This window comes from Thunnus maccoyii, chromosome 17 (genome assembly GCF_910596095.1).
Source record: "Thunnus maccoyii chromosome 17, fThuMac1.1, whole genome shotgun sequence".
Taxonomy (NCBI): domain Eukaryota; kingdom Metazoa; phylum Chordata; class Actinopteri; order Scombriformes; family Scombridae; genus Thunnus; species Thunnus maccoyii.
Genome location: NC_056549.1, coordinates 8,827,300 through 8,843,692, shown reverse-complemented (window position 1 = coordinate 8,843,692; position 16,393 = coordinate 8,827,300).

Sequence of the window (16,393 nt, the reverse complement as noted above, 5' to 3'; positions counted from 1 at the left end):
TAGATTGTTTCAGTGTGATTCACCTAGTTTTGGAGATATCTGCCACAGAGATATCTGCCATCACCCCAATACAATGTAGCTGAATGGCACTTGGTTCATGGTGCTCAGAGCACCAAAAGAAATACATTTGAAAAACTCAAAGCAATGTCTCTTTACAGAAATCATAACCCAGCTATTTAAGATGATCCACAGGCCTTCTTGTGAGCAGTTTCATACAGGAACTATTGTCTACTGAACCACACCCTCCATAATAATGAATGAGGGTGTACTTTGGTACACTGGGTGGTGCATGAGTAAAAGCCGAACTGAGTGGAGATTGCATACAGTGAAGTTAATCAGGTTGAAAAACTGGAAACTTGTAATGTCCTCATTTGATCAGGTTCAGCTACTTGGCCAACAATGGAACCTTCAATACTTGGACAGCTTGGACATTTGGGCTGTGCACACTGTATTTTTCCCACAAATTTTATCAAGAGAAAGAATGATTCATCTAAATGAAATGACTCTACTCCAATCAGTAATAATCTTTTATCATATATCATGGCCAGCAAAGGGAAGTGTCTGAAAGTCAAAAAATGAGAGGGGAGGGGAAAATCCACTACTTAAATTGAGAAGCATAATTACAATGTATTTTGAGAGTGAGCTGAAATTGGGTATTTTTAATGCACTGCACATTGTACATTCATTACTGTGATTCGCATAAAAGTATTCATGAGGTAAAACCAACAACACATTCTTATTTTCTCTCTGAGCACTTTCATCTGCCAACAAAATTAAGTTTAGCTCACTGCTCCAATATGCTTGGATAGCTTGGGTCATACTTTATAACACCTTACCTACACACAGCTGATCACGTTTTAATTTCTCCCCAACTGTGTGTAGGTCTCATTCTGCTTTCTGTGAAACAAGACAACATCACGCAGAGTCATAGTTGCTATTACTTAAGTATTTTATTAATTAAATAAATAAACAAAGCTTATTAATCTTATATGACCTCCTCCTTCACTGATGTGGCTTACACCTCTAGGATGAAATTGTTGGACCCACAAGTCAAATGTTGGACTTCCCTCTGGAATATTAAACAAACATAAATGAGCTGACTGGCCTCAAGAGTGATTTAGATTGGTCTAAGTTCTCAAAGTGGGCTCCAGTTACCCCCAGGGGTCCTTGAGGGGGTTCCACAGGGTCCCCATAAAAATGGTGGGTAGTTCAATTTTACTAATATTCTATTCACTACAAGTTAGCACAGTGTTTAACAATGACTATACTGATCAGAGGTTTCACTCTCTCCACGGTTATCTCCTCACCTACAGTATAGACAGTTATGGAATTCTCCTCTAAATCATATCTAATAACTATCTTTGCCAATTGTCTAAGTACCAATGATTCAACTGTCAACTGAAGGACTGATTAAGGGTAAGAATTGCACTATAATTGCAATATTCGATAAACAACATCCAATTATATATCATAAATATGAATAATAACCATAATAATTTAAATTGCCAAAATCAAAATGTATCCAAAGTGCTTATTCTGTTGGGTATAGCTATCATTAAATGTACAAATTATCCTTTTCCCTTAGCAAGTGTCCAAATATCCCACTCATAAGCTTTTTGGGGTTCTCTTATCTTTACTTGTAAAACATCCCACTCATAAGGGGTAAAGTTGCGCCGTTACCATGAGTAATGTTACAGTAAACTAATGTTAGCTATGCAGTCAACTTAACCTAGGTTGTAGCTGTTGGTTAGCTATGAACAATATGTTTTTCACTCACTAGCTAACGGGTCAATGGCTAATGTCTGTATAGCTAATGCTAACAGCAGATTAGCACCAATTTAAATACATTTCTAGCCAAAAGAGAGACATGACAGTAATGTTCCATAACTTGCTAACAAACAATATATAGTATGTGCCTTGTGTTTAGAGTGCATGAAGATACTAAAATTCACCTGGAAGAAAACATGAATGTTTATAGTCCTATTAAGAACATGGAGTAGCGGTGCACTTTGGCCTCTTGTGGCCAAAGTGAATATTACAACAAAAAACACTTGAGAAAATCATCCAGACAAAAAAAAAAACATCTGCAAAACTTTTTTTTCCACTTGTTTTATAGATGAAAAAAAAAAGGAACTTAGAAAGATTATCCTGGCAAAACCTTTTTTCACCTGTTCTTAAGTCATAAACACAGGAGAGAAAACAATTTACATGAGACTTAGAAAATGGATCACCAGATTTTTTTTCTTACTTGCTCCTCAGGGTTTCCACATCTTGATGTATGTCAGCAGAGAAATTATTTTATGGTCATGACCATTGGGTTTTGTAACAGAGCTTTAGCGTGCAGCTTACAACAAATTAAATCCATTTTAATTTCCGGTGTAAAGCCACAAAATGTGAAAAAACTCAATGTGGTTGATTATTGAGTCACTGTATAGCTTACACAGGTGTGGTTCTTGTTTCCTGGCAAGGTTTAGCCTCACCACGCCTTGGAGCAGGAGGTCAGCAGCAGCAGCTCATTCAAAGTTATTTTGAGCCGCCAACTTAATCCAGTGCCCCTACTCAAAGGGCAAGAGCAGCCATTTAAGGATTCTGTGAGCACAGACAAAAGCACAGCCACATATTTGCTAATTTTCCCCGTCAATAACATAAACATAACAGTAAAAAAAATGGTACACTGAACACCATCAGTAATAGTGACCTTTCACCCAATTAACCAACTTCATGCAGGTGTTCCATTTATATTGGCAGGTCAGTCTCAACAAGATTAGTTCCTGTTAAACACAGAATGTAGGTAAACATTTGCCATAAATGAACTGCAGCATAGTAAGTAATGAGTTCTATGACTGTGCTGCTGCAACTGTGAGTAAGTCTGTATAAACATCATGCTGGGATCAATTCTGAAGAAGTATTTCAGTGCTCATATAAAGCCAGGTTGCTTTTTTCAACCATAATGCATTTGTATTGTTCAGTGTCATTGCATGGAGCTACAGTGTGTTTGCAGTTGATCGATTGAGTAAGAATGCAAACTGCCTCTATCAACAAATGATGTGAGATGATAATCCTCATTACAAATGTGTTCGCTCGAGTTGGCAGGTGTTGTGTTAGTGTCGTGTGTGGAGTGTGAATAAATAGAATTGGGTGTGTTTGTGTGTTCATGTTAATGTGTTCACAGGCTGCGTGTGAGGCCTGAGCTGCACTTTTCTCACGCTTGTTTCTTTTCTTATTTTATGTTTCTTCAGAGACCTCAAACATTCACCTCTTCTTCTCCCTCAGGAGTGATGAGAATTCAAATTAATTACAAAAGCCAAGAGACCATGAAGACCAAGACCACCAGAGGACATGTGCATATGGTCTATAATTTGTGTGAGTGTGTGTGTCAGACTTAGGTTGGGCAAGTGTGGTCAAAGTGTTCTTTGACTACTCAAGTGTACTTCTCAATTGTATAAGAAAGCATCTGTGGGTGTGTGTGTGTGTGTGTGTGTGTGTGTGTGTGTGTGTGTGTCAGATCCTGAACAGTTGGCGGGCTGTGCCAGGTGTGATTTCATTCTTCTAGCAGTCACGGGTCTGTGGGATCGCTTTAGACACAACTTTTACCACCCACCAGCAGACGATGGTGCGCTCCTCCTTCCCAGACAAAGTGTGTGCATGCATGGGTGTCAGTGTACAGTATATCATCTGTGTGTGTGTGTGTGTGTGTGTGTGTGTGTGTCATTGTCACCTTGTGACTGTGCAATTTGGTTTGTATTACATCCTGTGTTCGATCTGCCTGTAGGTGATTGTGTGTGTTCAAGTGTCTCATATGTGGAAAAAAAACACATGTTTGTGGCTGTGTGTATCGGCCTGGTTGTACAAGGACAAAAGTGTTTGTGCACATGTGTGTGTCTGTCCATTAGTGTGGGGGGAACCAGAGGGAGGCCCTGGGGCTTTTACGAGGTTAGCTTCCTGCAGAGTGGAACGGTTAGAGGGAGATAATAATAGCCAGGTCAAGATTCAATTATTTGTCTGGGGATTAACCTCATGGGGTCTTTCAGGAAGGTCAGTGGGTGGTGGAGGGTCTTAGGCTTCTGAAACAGAAGCCACTTACAAGGTGCTTTTATTATTGTTAAGTCCCCTGATCATAAACATCTGGAAGCTGCAACTGCAGGACACAGCTACAGGTCAGTCAGATTGGTTGTTTTAAATTAAACATAGTAACTGTGGAGCAGTACTTAAAGTCCAACCAAAATGAAAACTTAATTATCTCTATTTGCAGTTAAAAATAATGTCAACATGTTTTTTAAATGTATTGTTAATAGTTTTATATAATTAGAATGAAGAAAAAAGGTCTTTAGGGAAATATCACAAATGCCTCTTTTTGTCTCAGCCGGCTGGGCAAGCTACCAATTTTACATGTACGGAATGAACATAAAGTAAACAAACTGCTGTAGCTACAAATAATGGACAGACAGTGTGTTACTAATGGGAATTTTTGAAGAGCAATGACCAAACTAGCATCTAACGGAGCCTAAGTGACATTTGCAGGTATGTTAACATGCTGTTTAATGTGCTGCAGCTGAGTAGCTAATTAGCTACCTAGCCTGCTAACTGACATCAGCGGTGCACTTTTCCCCACTGAATGTTTGTTTGGTGGTTCATTCAACAAGCTAAGTTGCAGAACAAGATGTATTTATATTAATAAATTAGATAAGGAGAGTTTAGCAGGTAAGCTAATGTTGGTTATTGTTCAGGGTCTGTGGTTCCTGTGTTGCGTAGCAGGATGCTATCAGGCTCAGTGTGACCAATCTGCCCTATGATAGAATGACACATTATTGCATTATGCAAGATTCGGTCAGCTGTATCGAATTAAGGACACCAGCTATGTAAGCAGATGATGGAACAGTATTTCATTGAACTGACCAAACCCTTCCCATGCCTCACCCAATACAGCAAAGCTTATCTCCTGTTCAGGCTCCGTCTTTGCCCTCTGTAGCTACTGCTCAAACTGCACTGTTGTCCATTCCCCATGTGTCTGCCCAGCCTATACCCTCATCCAGTCACTATGCATCTGCCAAGGTAAAACTGCCCTTTCTATTCACAATGTACCTGCCCCTCCAGTCACTGTCCCAATCCCCTAATTATACTTCATCCATGCCTGGTTCTGGACAGCCCAATTTCACCGGTAGCCTACTACCAATGCAAGCCATATCATCCCAGGAGCCACAATCTGTTTACTCACATGTTCAAACCCCACGTGTTCTGGATCTCTTCATAGCCTCCGCATATGGAATACCAAGGCCCTCACTTCCTGTGTTTAAGAGTGGTCAAGAGAGTGATTTTGCCCTCCTTAAATTGACTCTGAATAACCTCCTTGACAATCACTCCCATCTTACTGAGCAGTATAAATATCAGATCCTCTTAGAACATCTTCAGCACCCGGGAGCTAATAAATTGGCCAGATCCAGCATGCATGATGCAAGACCATATTGCACCACTCTCCTAGCACTTCAAGAGAAATACGCTCACCCAAGGCTGCTGGTTCAGAGTGAAATTGGAACAATATTGAATTCCCCCATTATTCGCATAGGTGATGTAGAGGCCTTTGATGATTTTTCCTTTTCTGTCCATGCTCTGGTGGTAATTTTGCTGTCCCTAGAAGTCCCTAATGGGTCTGAATTAAGATGTAGCTCTCGTGCTGACACACTGCAGTAAACTCCCTGTACAGTACAGAGTTGGATTTGTTGAGCACTGTATTAATCATGGCACTCTGACTGGGCAGGCAAACCAAACCTACTCCCTCCTTGACCTTTCAACCTGGCTACAGTCAAAGTTGAGAGAGAGCTGTTGAGCTTCACAAACAGGAAATTCCATGAACTGGAAAGGAACACCAACCCTCCAGACAAGGCTCCTCTGTCTACTTGTCAACAACATCTAAGAAAGATAATTCACCAAGAGCCTACACCAAAGAAAAGGTTAGTGTTAATAAGCCTAAGCCTTACTGTCCCTACTGTAATGTCAGAGACCATTTCCTTGGTTCATACACAGAATTTAAAAAAAACTCTTCAAATATTACATTATAAAATGGATCAAAGAGAAGGAGAGATTCAGTAAATGTGGGAGAATACACATAGCACAAAACAAATGCACCTTAAAGAGGCTATGTAACATCTGGGAGCTTCACCTGACCATTCTCCATGATGTCAATGCAAACAAATCAGCCACAGTGATGTTTAATTCCTCTCCCTCAGATCTCCTTTACATGGACAAACGCAACCAGTCTCATAAAGTCATGCTGAAAGTTGTCAATATATGTATGTCTCCACAATAGGGAAAGGACCCTTGCAACTACTGCTGTCCTAGCTGATCCTTGTAGATCTATTCTGCTCCCCCAAGCTGTCCAGTGTTTGGGCCTCACAATTCAGGCTGAAACCATTTCACTATGCACAGTGAGACAGGTTATATAGTGCATTTGAATGGAGCATCTGTATCCTTTGAAATTTCCCCTATCAACCAGCCAACTGAAAGGCATATTAACAATGGAGCATTCACTGCAGAGAATCTTGGACTGTCAGAGCACACATACCCTGTGAAGCAGCTACAAGAGCAGTATCACCATCTCAGAGCTATTTCATTGAAGTCTGTTGATCATGCATGCCCTCTCGTCCTCATTGGCTCAGACTATGCCCATCTCATCACAGCCACAGGGTCAATACTCATGGGGCACCTGATGGCCCAAAGATCCAAAGATCCAAGCTGTCTGATAAATACCAAGAGGAACTGAATAAGCTTGTGCAATCTGGCTATGTTCAAATGATTCCCAGTGAGCAGGTAGACCAACCACAGGAAACTTATTTCCCACATCACATTGTTGAACACACCAACAAATACAGAGTTGTATTTGACTACTCTTTTGAATACATTGGACAAAGCCTGAACAAATGTCTTTTGCCTGGCCCAACACAGCCACCTCAGAATCCCATATGCATGTATTCTGTGATGCCTCTGAGCATGTGTACGGTGCTTTTGCGCACCTTCCGACTAAAGACAAACAGCTTCATCATGGTTAGGTCTCATATAGCCCCTCTATGCCAGCTATTTATCCCTTGCCTTGAACTATATGCAGCCCTATCTGGTGCCCAGCTGGCTAACAGTCTCAGTTCTGAACTCACTACTCCACTACAGTCAGTGACCCACAGTTAACATCTGACTCCTGTTGCTACAAGGTATTCGTTGAGACAAGAACAGCTGAGATTCAGACTCTGACTGACATGAAGAGCTGGAGATATGTTGACTCAAAGAATAATCCAGCCAATGACATAACATGGGGCAAAACCCTCCTAGAGCTTTCTCAGCAACACAGATGGAGTCAAAGCCCTCCATTTCTCTTGCAGAATTCCTGATTGGCTGCTGGCCAGCCAATCTATGTGTGCCAGCTGAATCAGAGACTGTTGAGGAACTCAGAAAATCATGTTTTTTGGTGCAATGATGTCAGATGACACATACCTCCCTGATCGGTACAAGTACAGCAGCTGGATGATCTGATAAAAGAAACAAAAAATGTGCTTTATGGGGTGGTGGATTACAAATCAAACATAGCCCAATGCTATATAAGCTCACAGAGGCATCTTCTGCAAAGGGCCAAATCAGAGTGCTTCCCAGGAATTTATTGCCCCCAAAACTGATAAATCCTTATCAAAAGGTAGCAACCTACTCTCCCTGTCTCTTGAATATGACCCTGATCTCGGTCTCATCAGAGTTGGAGGTCGAATTCAAAGAGAAGACCCTTGACCATGACAAGATCTATCCAATTATATTAGATCCAAAACAGTCCATAACTAAACTCATTATCAAGCAATATGATGAGAAACTGCTCCACCCAGGCCCTGAGCATGTCCTGGAGGAAATGAGACGCAGGTACTGGATCCTGACTGGTCGCCAAGCCATTTGCCAGCATCAGCACCAGTGTCAAGACTGTCAGAGATGGAGAGCCAATCCAGTCTTTCCCAAATTGGCAGACGTTCCTCCAGCCTGTCTTAAACTGTTAAAGCCCCCCTTCTGGTCCACAAGCATAGACTGTTTTGGGACTTTCACGGTGAAAGTTGGCCGCTGCACCAAGAAAAGGTGGGGCATACTCTTTAAATGCTTAACAACATGCTGAATACATCTTGAGCTGCTTGATAGTATGGATGTAGATACATTCTTAATGGCCTTCAGAAGATTTGTCTCACACAGAGGGAAACCCTTTGAACTCTCTGACTGTGGGACTAATTTCAGCGCAGGAGAGGCAGAGCTACAAAATGCCTTCCAGGCCATGGCACCAGACCTAAAGCAGCAATTGGCCCACAGTCAAGTGAACTTCCAATTCAATCTTCCATCTGCCCCACATTTCGGTGGAAGCTGGGAATGAGAGATAAAATCAATAAAAATGGTCTTCCATGTTGCATTGAGAAACCAACCAACAGCAGAAACAGTCCTACACACAGTCCTTATTGAAACTGAAGTTATTCTGAATTCAAAACCTCTCGGATATATCTCCTCTGACCTTGGTGATCCAGACCCAGTCACACTAAATATGTTGCTGATGGGGTGGCCCAACTCCTCTCTTCCTCAGGAAATCTACTGTGCAAGTGAACTCCTTGGCAGGAGAAGATGGTGTCACGGATCTTATCGGATCATTTCTGGACAGCCTTCATTCGTTATTACCTTCCAAACCTCTAAACCAGGCAAAATGGGAGACTGACGGGGAGAACTTGGATTCAGGTCAGATTATGATGATAGTTGACCCCCAGTATCCTCGAGCATCATGGCCTATAGGAAGGAAAACTTAAACCTACCCTGGAAAGGATGGAAAGGTCCGCTAAGGTCATTATTCGAAGTAGAGAATACATATGCCCTGTTTCCAGATTAATCCCACTCCCTGAAATCACTGATGAAGAAATTAAATGAAATGTATTAACTGCACAAATCCAGGGGCTGTTAGAAACTGCAAATGCATTTCCCCTCATCGCAACAAGGAGAAATCAAGTGGTGGTTCGGTGTATGTGTGGTAGTACCTCCCACTTTATAAATAGAGGCCTGGGTAAGGACTTCTTCCTCTTTGTCTCCAAACACTTTCACCTTGATTGAACGTTTGTAGGTGTTTGTCATGTGTCTTTTGAATAACCTTCAATGTAAGTAGCAGTTTCTTTCTATTGATTGGGATTATGGTGTGCTTAAGAACTGACATCAAGGTTAATGGATAATCTTTTATCTAATTTGTTATGATGAAGTATGCATTTGGCTAACCATTATTTGAAATATTTATGGTACTTTAATGTGCAAATATTTAACATGGTTTAAAGGATGGATTTAAGATTTGTTTGGGCAAGATATTGTAATTTGTTTCTTTGTTTAGAACCATGGCAATCATCATAGCAATCAACATTCACATCATTCTCTGGATAAATAAACCAGACAATTGATTGCAACTGTTATTTCCTGGTGGTTTGTGGCTCCAGTTAGAACCTTAAATCCACAATAATATCATTATAATGGACTGCAAGACATGTTTATAGTTAGTTACTGTTAAGAGATGTTAGTTTTGTTAAAAAACTAAGGATAAAACTGACAGTTTAAGTGCAGCTACTGAGATTTCCAGGGTGTCAGTAACCACTCTGAAGGTTGTCACTGATTTCAGCTATCTATTATGGTGATGTGGGAGTTAGTTTATAAAAAAGTCTAAGTGAGAGGCTCATTCAGAGTTAACAGCACATTGACAGTTTTTCTTGTTTTGGCATTGTGCTATGGCCCACAGTAGCCTGTGTACTGTTAGCTAATAAATTATCAGCAAGGCCAGATACCATCTCATCATCGTTTTCCTCGAGGACACTACATTATTTCTTTGCAACATTGGATTAACCAGACTTTAGTATTGAAATGACAAAGTACTTTAAGTTTTCAGGTATTTAATTCTCTGTATTAGAAACAATATCCATACTAATGTTGATATTTTCAATGTTTTGTTAACTGAATTTTATATCATGATAAATATGATATAAAATGTAGGGTTGCAACTAATGATGATTTTCATTAGTGATTAACCATTTGGTCTATTAAGCATCAGAAAACTAAAATTTCTATCCCAGTTTCCCTGACTCCAAGGTGACACTTTCAAATGTCTTGTTTTGTCAGACCAACAGCTATACCCAAAGACATTCAATTTACTATAATGTAAAGTCAAGGAGAAGCTGCAAAGTCTCACATTTGGCATTTCTGCTTGAAAAATGACTGAAACGATTGTTCTGTTATCAAAATAGTTGCTAATTAATTTTGTGTCGAATGACTAATCGATTAAACAACTAATCATTGCAGATGTAATGCCTACTCCTCATATAGAAGGATAATCGGGTTCATTACAACATGTATGATATTTTGATAGATTCTACCATAATTCAAATCGAATATGGTAAAACTGTAATCACCAGAGTAATTGCTGAGAAACATGGCAGCATCTCCACAGCAGTCTGTGGGTGCAAGGAACACAAGAGGCTGTAAATAAGCCAGCAGTTTAACTACATTATCACTCTGTAAACTCTGATGGATGTTTGCAACAGAAGCACTTTCACTTCCAAAAAAAGTTTGGACTAGTAATTTTGCTCCAGTGGAGCTGCTCAATGGCCAGCGGCTAAGACTGTGGTTGCACTGGGCAGCTTCCAGGTGTGAAACTGTGTACATTTTCCTGTAAAATAAAGATTAACTAAATATAATTAACTAAACTGATTGAAATAAAGCAGAGTTGCCCTTTAAAATGAGATTATCAATTTGTATACATACTGGAACCACATAATGCACAGGACTGATGCTACATACAGAATGTGCACAACACACACACTGATATCTCATATTTTCTGCCTCTTTCTGACAGCAAGGCCACAATGGAATTGCTGTTACATACATTAATATTTGCCAGCAGGATCACCACAAACACACACACACACACACACACACACACACACACACACACACACACAGGCACTTACACCCTATATCCATCACAATGCAGTGTTGCAAGATGAAAGATAAGACAGAAATGTGACTTCACAGGAGAGGAACACTCATACTATCACAGGCGACCAACTGATGCGAGTGAATTAATCATCAGCAACTCACTATCCAAAATACTTATGTATGAGCTAATGGAAGAACTCCTCCAGCATGAGGACAGAAATTAATGTGTTGATGAGCAATGTCCCAGATATTTACAGGCCAGATTCAGGGCTGCAGGCTGTTCCAATACCTGTCTGTCTCCTAGTCTGTCTATTTCTGTCTCCTTTCTGTCTCTGCCGCTCGCTTGCTTTCTTTCTCGCTCAATGAAGTCTTGGCTGAGAGTATGAGAGATGAAAAGAAAACAAAATGCCTTTTGATCCACCAGCATTGTGTTACGGCTCTGTCAAAGAGCATTACCCTAATAACCCAACCAAAAAATCAGCCACGGGGTATCAAAGCCAAATATTCAGACCTTTAATACACAGACTATTAATGCACAGGCACAAAGTATGGGCAAGCTGACTGAATAGGAATGCAGCAAAATAGACATGGCATCCCTGCCAAGTGCCTTTTTCATTTCATTTTCTCTCTTGGTCATTTTCCTTCTTTGTGTTTCCTACAACAACATTTTCACTTAAGGTCGGTCTGATCAAATAACTGTAAACTGCACGCAATGTTGCAATGTTGGGAGTTATACTATTTCATGTTTGACATATGCACTGTGAGGGGAGAGTGATATTACCCCCTGTTATGCAGAGAACAGAAGGAAATAACGCAGGGACCTTTGAAACTGCCAGGAAGATGAATTTACTTCTCTCCTGTGAGAAACATGCCTTCTACATAACCTTGTTTAAGACTCAAAGACATTTGAATTTCCTCTCAGAGTTAATGTCCTGATCTTTATTGACCATCATCGGGTCAAAAAGGTGAAGTCACCTTAGATTTAAGTCATAAACAATTGTCACACAATAGTAGATTGTGTGTGATGGTAACACTGCAGGGTATAGTGTTTAGGTGCTTTTGATTGTGTTCACCATTTATGCATGAAAAGTATCTCAGTGATTTAAAAAAGTACAACAATTCAGCGATGAGGGCTGTTTTTTCGCGGTGCACAAAAGCTTCCTCATAGAGATGAATACCTAGTAAAAAATAAACTTTATAAAAATGGCCAGCCATTATTTTCAACCACGTTTCATCACACTTTAGCCATACTTGAATGAATGAACTGATGAGGAGTTTTTCAAAGCAGGCAACAACAAGAGTGAAGAGTCAAGCAGCTTCAGCGAAAGAAAAATGCCGGTTTGGAACAAGGAGTTGGAGAGGCAAACACTAGTGCTACATGAGCACTGAGTTTGAGTGTGTTGCAAATAGCAGTGTACTGTACTTTTTAATCCATTGTTGGTATTTTTCAACAGGCATTTTGATTTTTTTTTCTGTAGGGGCTCCAAAAGGACAGTTGCATTTATGTTACTTTGTATTATATGCAGTCATGGTTTCAAAAGACAACACCATTCCATATCTTTGTTCAACAACATAACAATTCTTTGCACCTATCGGGTATACTGTTAACAGCAACGTGTTAGTGTTTGATTACTTTGAGTTTGTTTATGATGGTTTAATTGGTCCTGTGATATGTTGAGTAGTATCTAGCTTGTTTGTTTTGGACACACCTAGAGCTGCAATGATTAGTTGATTAATTGACTGATGTGTTTATAGGCTTCAGCTTCTCAAATGTGACAATTTTTTGTTTTTGTTTGTTGTATATGACAGTTAATTTAATATCTTAATGTTTTGAACTGTTAGACAAAACAAGAAAATTGGAGAAATCACAGTGGGCTCTGACAAATTGTGAATGCCACTTTTGACAATTTTTTTTTGGCATTTCATTGACTAAAAGATTAACCGAGAAAATAATTAGCAGATTGATTGATAATGTAAATAATAATTAGTTGCAGCTCTTCTTTTTTCAGCTCTACCAGATGACTTTGGGAGGAAAAGGAGAAAAATCCCTTACTACCCTGACCCTTGACTTTTAATGTCAGGTTATGCTTTAAAAGAAGTATTTTGTGCGACAGTTCGTCAAAGTATTTATAGTTGTTCCGAACGGCCACGCTCAAAGGCGGGGTGAAAAGCTGTCTGTCATATAGAAAGGCGAGACACAATAACTCTTTGAATATGGCTATAGCTGCACACATTTTCAGTCTCTCCTGGAAGGCATTAATAGTGTTGCAGAAATAGTTTTGTAAAGAATGAAAAAGGACAGCTTGAGAGGGAGAGCTTGAGAATTTGTGTTTTCGTGGAATTTCAGAGGATGCCTATCACCCAGTGTGTTGTCTTTGTATCAGCTTAGTCGCTCGATATGTGCTTCTCTCTGGTTGCCAAGTGTAAAAAAATCTCTGTGTTGGTGGAAACATCTGTGGTTTGTCTTGTCTTTGTAGGTTTCTACTTTACATCGTCAAATGATAATGTTGAGCTTTCTGCATTTAACCTCTCTCAGTGGGTCTACTGATCTGGCTCCAGTTTGTAAAAACAGGCCTATGATAATGGAATTTATGTTGAGCAATAATCATATATCATTCTGAAACTGCTGTGGCGCATGAAGTGACTGTCCGGTGGTTCCTCCTGACTCCCATACACTCTAGAGGTTTGGTTTTCCTGCTTGTTACTGACCCTGACAACATAATGTAATGGTTCTTAACTGTTCCACAGGAACTCTGCAGAGCTCATTCCCCCTCTCCTGCTCAACAAAGACTATGAGTGGAACACTGTTCAGGGAGAGCGGATTTAAACATACATAATGAAATGACATCAGCCATTATTAACTGAGTAAAATAAATGTATAAATCACCTCTCACATAAGGATGTCGGACAAATCAATGTTGTCTGTCAAACATGCCTCTTAAAGATTTAATCAAAACATCACTCACATGAATAATGGCATGCGATTGTATTGGCACCGTGGTAACTGGGAGGAAGGCACTTTGGATGATTTGCATTTTACTAGTTGTTGGTCAACCATGCTAATGTCCAAAACAGAGACAGTACAGGTATGGTCATTATCAGGTAGGGTTTTGATCAACACTTAGTCTATTACTTCTGAACAGATTGATAAATAAATTAAAACATTAAATTAAATTTTAAAATGAAATCTCTTAAGTCTTTCCATCATCTGCTCTAATCTGTCACTGTGTGGGTATCTATTCTACTGCTGCTGTTAGAAGATTATTACTCTTTTATTGCACTAATCATACTGCAAATACTCAAATTAGCAATTTTTGTGTTTGGTCTCCCTTCCCTTTACAAGCAACATATAGCAGTGTATGAATGTGAAAAAAAAAACATATATATAATGAAAAATTGTTGTTGAACTACTGTCTAGTTGGAGAAAATGTATGTTTATATAAAACATTTAAACAAGAGAAAAATGCAGGACAAAATATGACAATAACAACAAAGAAATGAGCTGAAGGTCTGATGAATAACATTGAGTTTTAAAGCGGCTATAGACATGACAAGTATTTTCTCAGTGCTTTCTGGTGATAATGCTGTAATAGTATCAAAAATAACCCAGGGTCACTGAAATGAATGAGCTGAAAACAAAAGTATTCACAAGTTGTTTTGCAAGAATGTTTCTGTTTTCTTAAAAAAAAAAAATGTATTCCATCAGAACGACTCATTTTTGTACCTGATTTCAATTTAGCTTTGATCTTAGTCTTTTGAAGAAAATGTGTATTAGTTTTTGTCACATTTTAGTCATTTGACTACCAGCTGTCTTGTTGCTGCTTCTTGTTTAATTTTCAGTGGTGTTATGAATGCATTTAATCCAAATCTCTGTTACTGCTTTTCCCTCCAAGAACCAGTAACTTGAGCAGACATTATGGGCACAGACATAACCTTACTGAAATGCAAAATGTTTCTTATGAGAACAATCATGGATGTATTAAAGAGAACTAGATACTGGATACACTGTTCATTCCCATGAAAGTTGTCCAATGGCAAAAGTGAAGCCAAAAAAATCAACTTCCTGCTGTAAAGAAATTATGTGGATGTGGATATTTGGGCCCATAGAGCATATACAGAGACTTCCACTGGTCAAGCCGGTTGACTTCCGGTTGGCTCTCCGCTCACTTGACTGGGGGTAAAATAATTTAATCATGCTGCTATTCTAGACTTTCTAAATGTTATTGGACCGAATGGATCCAGTTCTGATAGTAAAACAAGTCATTACACGGGGGGTTGTGACATTCAAAAAAGTGTATTCACTTTTTTATAATTGCTCCTTTTTAAATGATTGTGTGCATGAAAAATGTTTTTTGAGCCAGAGTGCATCACATGATGGTCCCAGAAGTTGTAATTACACGATTTGGCTACTGTGTCAAATCGGCTTCACAGCCTGCCGCTCTTCCTGGGGGCTTGAGAGCAACAGATCAACAGTTTATATTTGCTGACAAAAATTTGAACATCCAATCACAGACCTTTAAATTCTTTGAGGGGTACTGCTAACGAAGGGCGGAAGCTAATGATTATTGTATTAATTTACAATAAACAGTGTAAAACAGTTCACTTTTAAGTTCTGGGTGACTTTTGAGTGAATTCAGCAACTATGGTGCTGCGTTTTGTCTCCAACTGTAACAACAAAGTGTTTTAGAAATCATTACCACTTTGATTTGTACCTCTGACTGGCTCCATTGCAATGGTGGGTGAGGCCAATGGATATTGTAGTATTTTTAGCCGTCTATCATGTGAAAATGATGGACAAAACATTATCTTTTAGAAACAAAGTTGAAATCATTGGAACATAAACCTATAGAATCATTACATTATCCAGGAGGTTCCTGTGTCTCTATGTTAAGTAATATTGACGACATAATTAAAAGAAAAATTGGAAATGGGAAAACAGAAAGGGGAAATACACTTCTGGGGCACTTCACAACATATACTCCTCATTTCAAAAGTTACTCTTTAGTTAGTAAATGAACACTGTAAAACTGTTAACACTGCTATAAAGATTCAACGTCACATTAAAATTCTACACATTGTAAATGTAAGAATAATTTGTATTGCAGCATTTAGACACTATATAGTCTCATCCTGTGTTTAAGCAGCCTGGTAGCAAATGAACCATGATCAGGTTGCGGTCTTTTGGATCCTCTGTGATACAAAATCTACAGCTGGCAAGATGGTCACATTCTGTAAATGTCAATCACTGCTCAACAGAATCCCCTACTGCGTCTGTAATTGGCGGTGTATAATTTAATCTTTAAACATTTTTTCCACTAAAAACCAGAGTTAGAGTTTTCTCAGCAACTCTGGGGTCATGCTACGGGAAGTGTTGAAATGGCGTTGTGAGCTGAGATGTCATTGCTGACTTTGTGCTGCTGTTCCCATTATA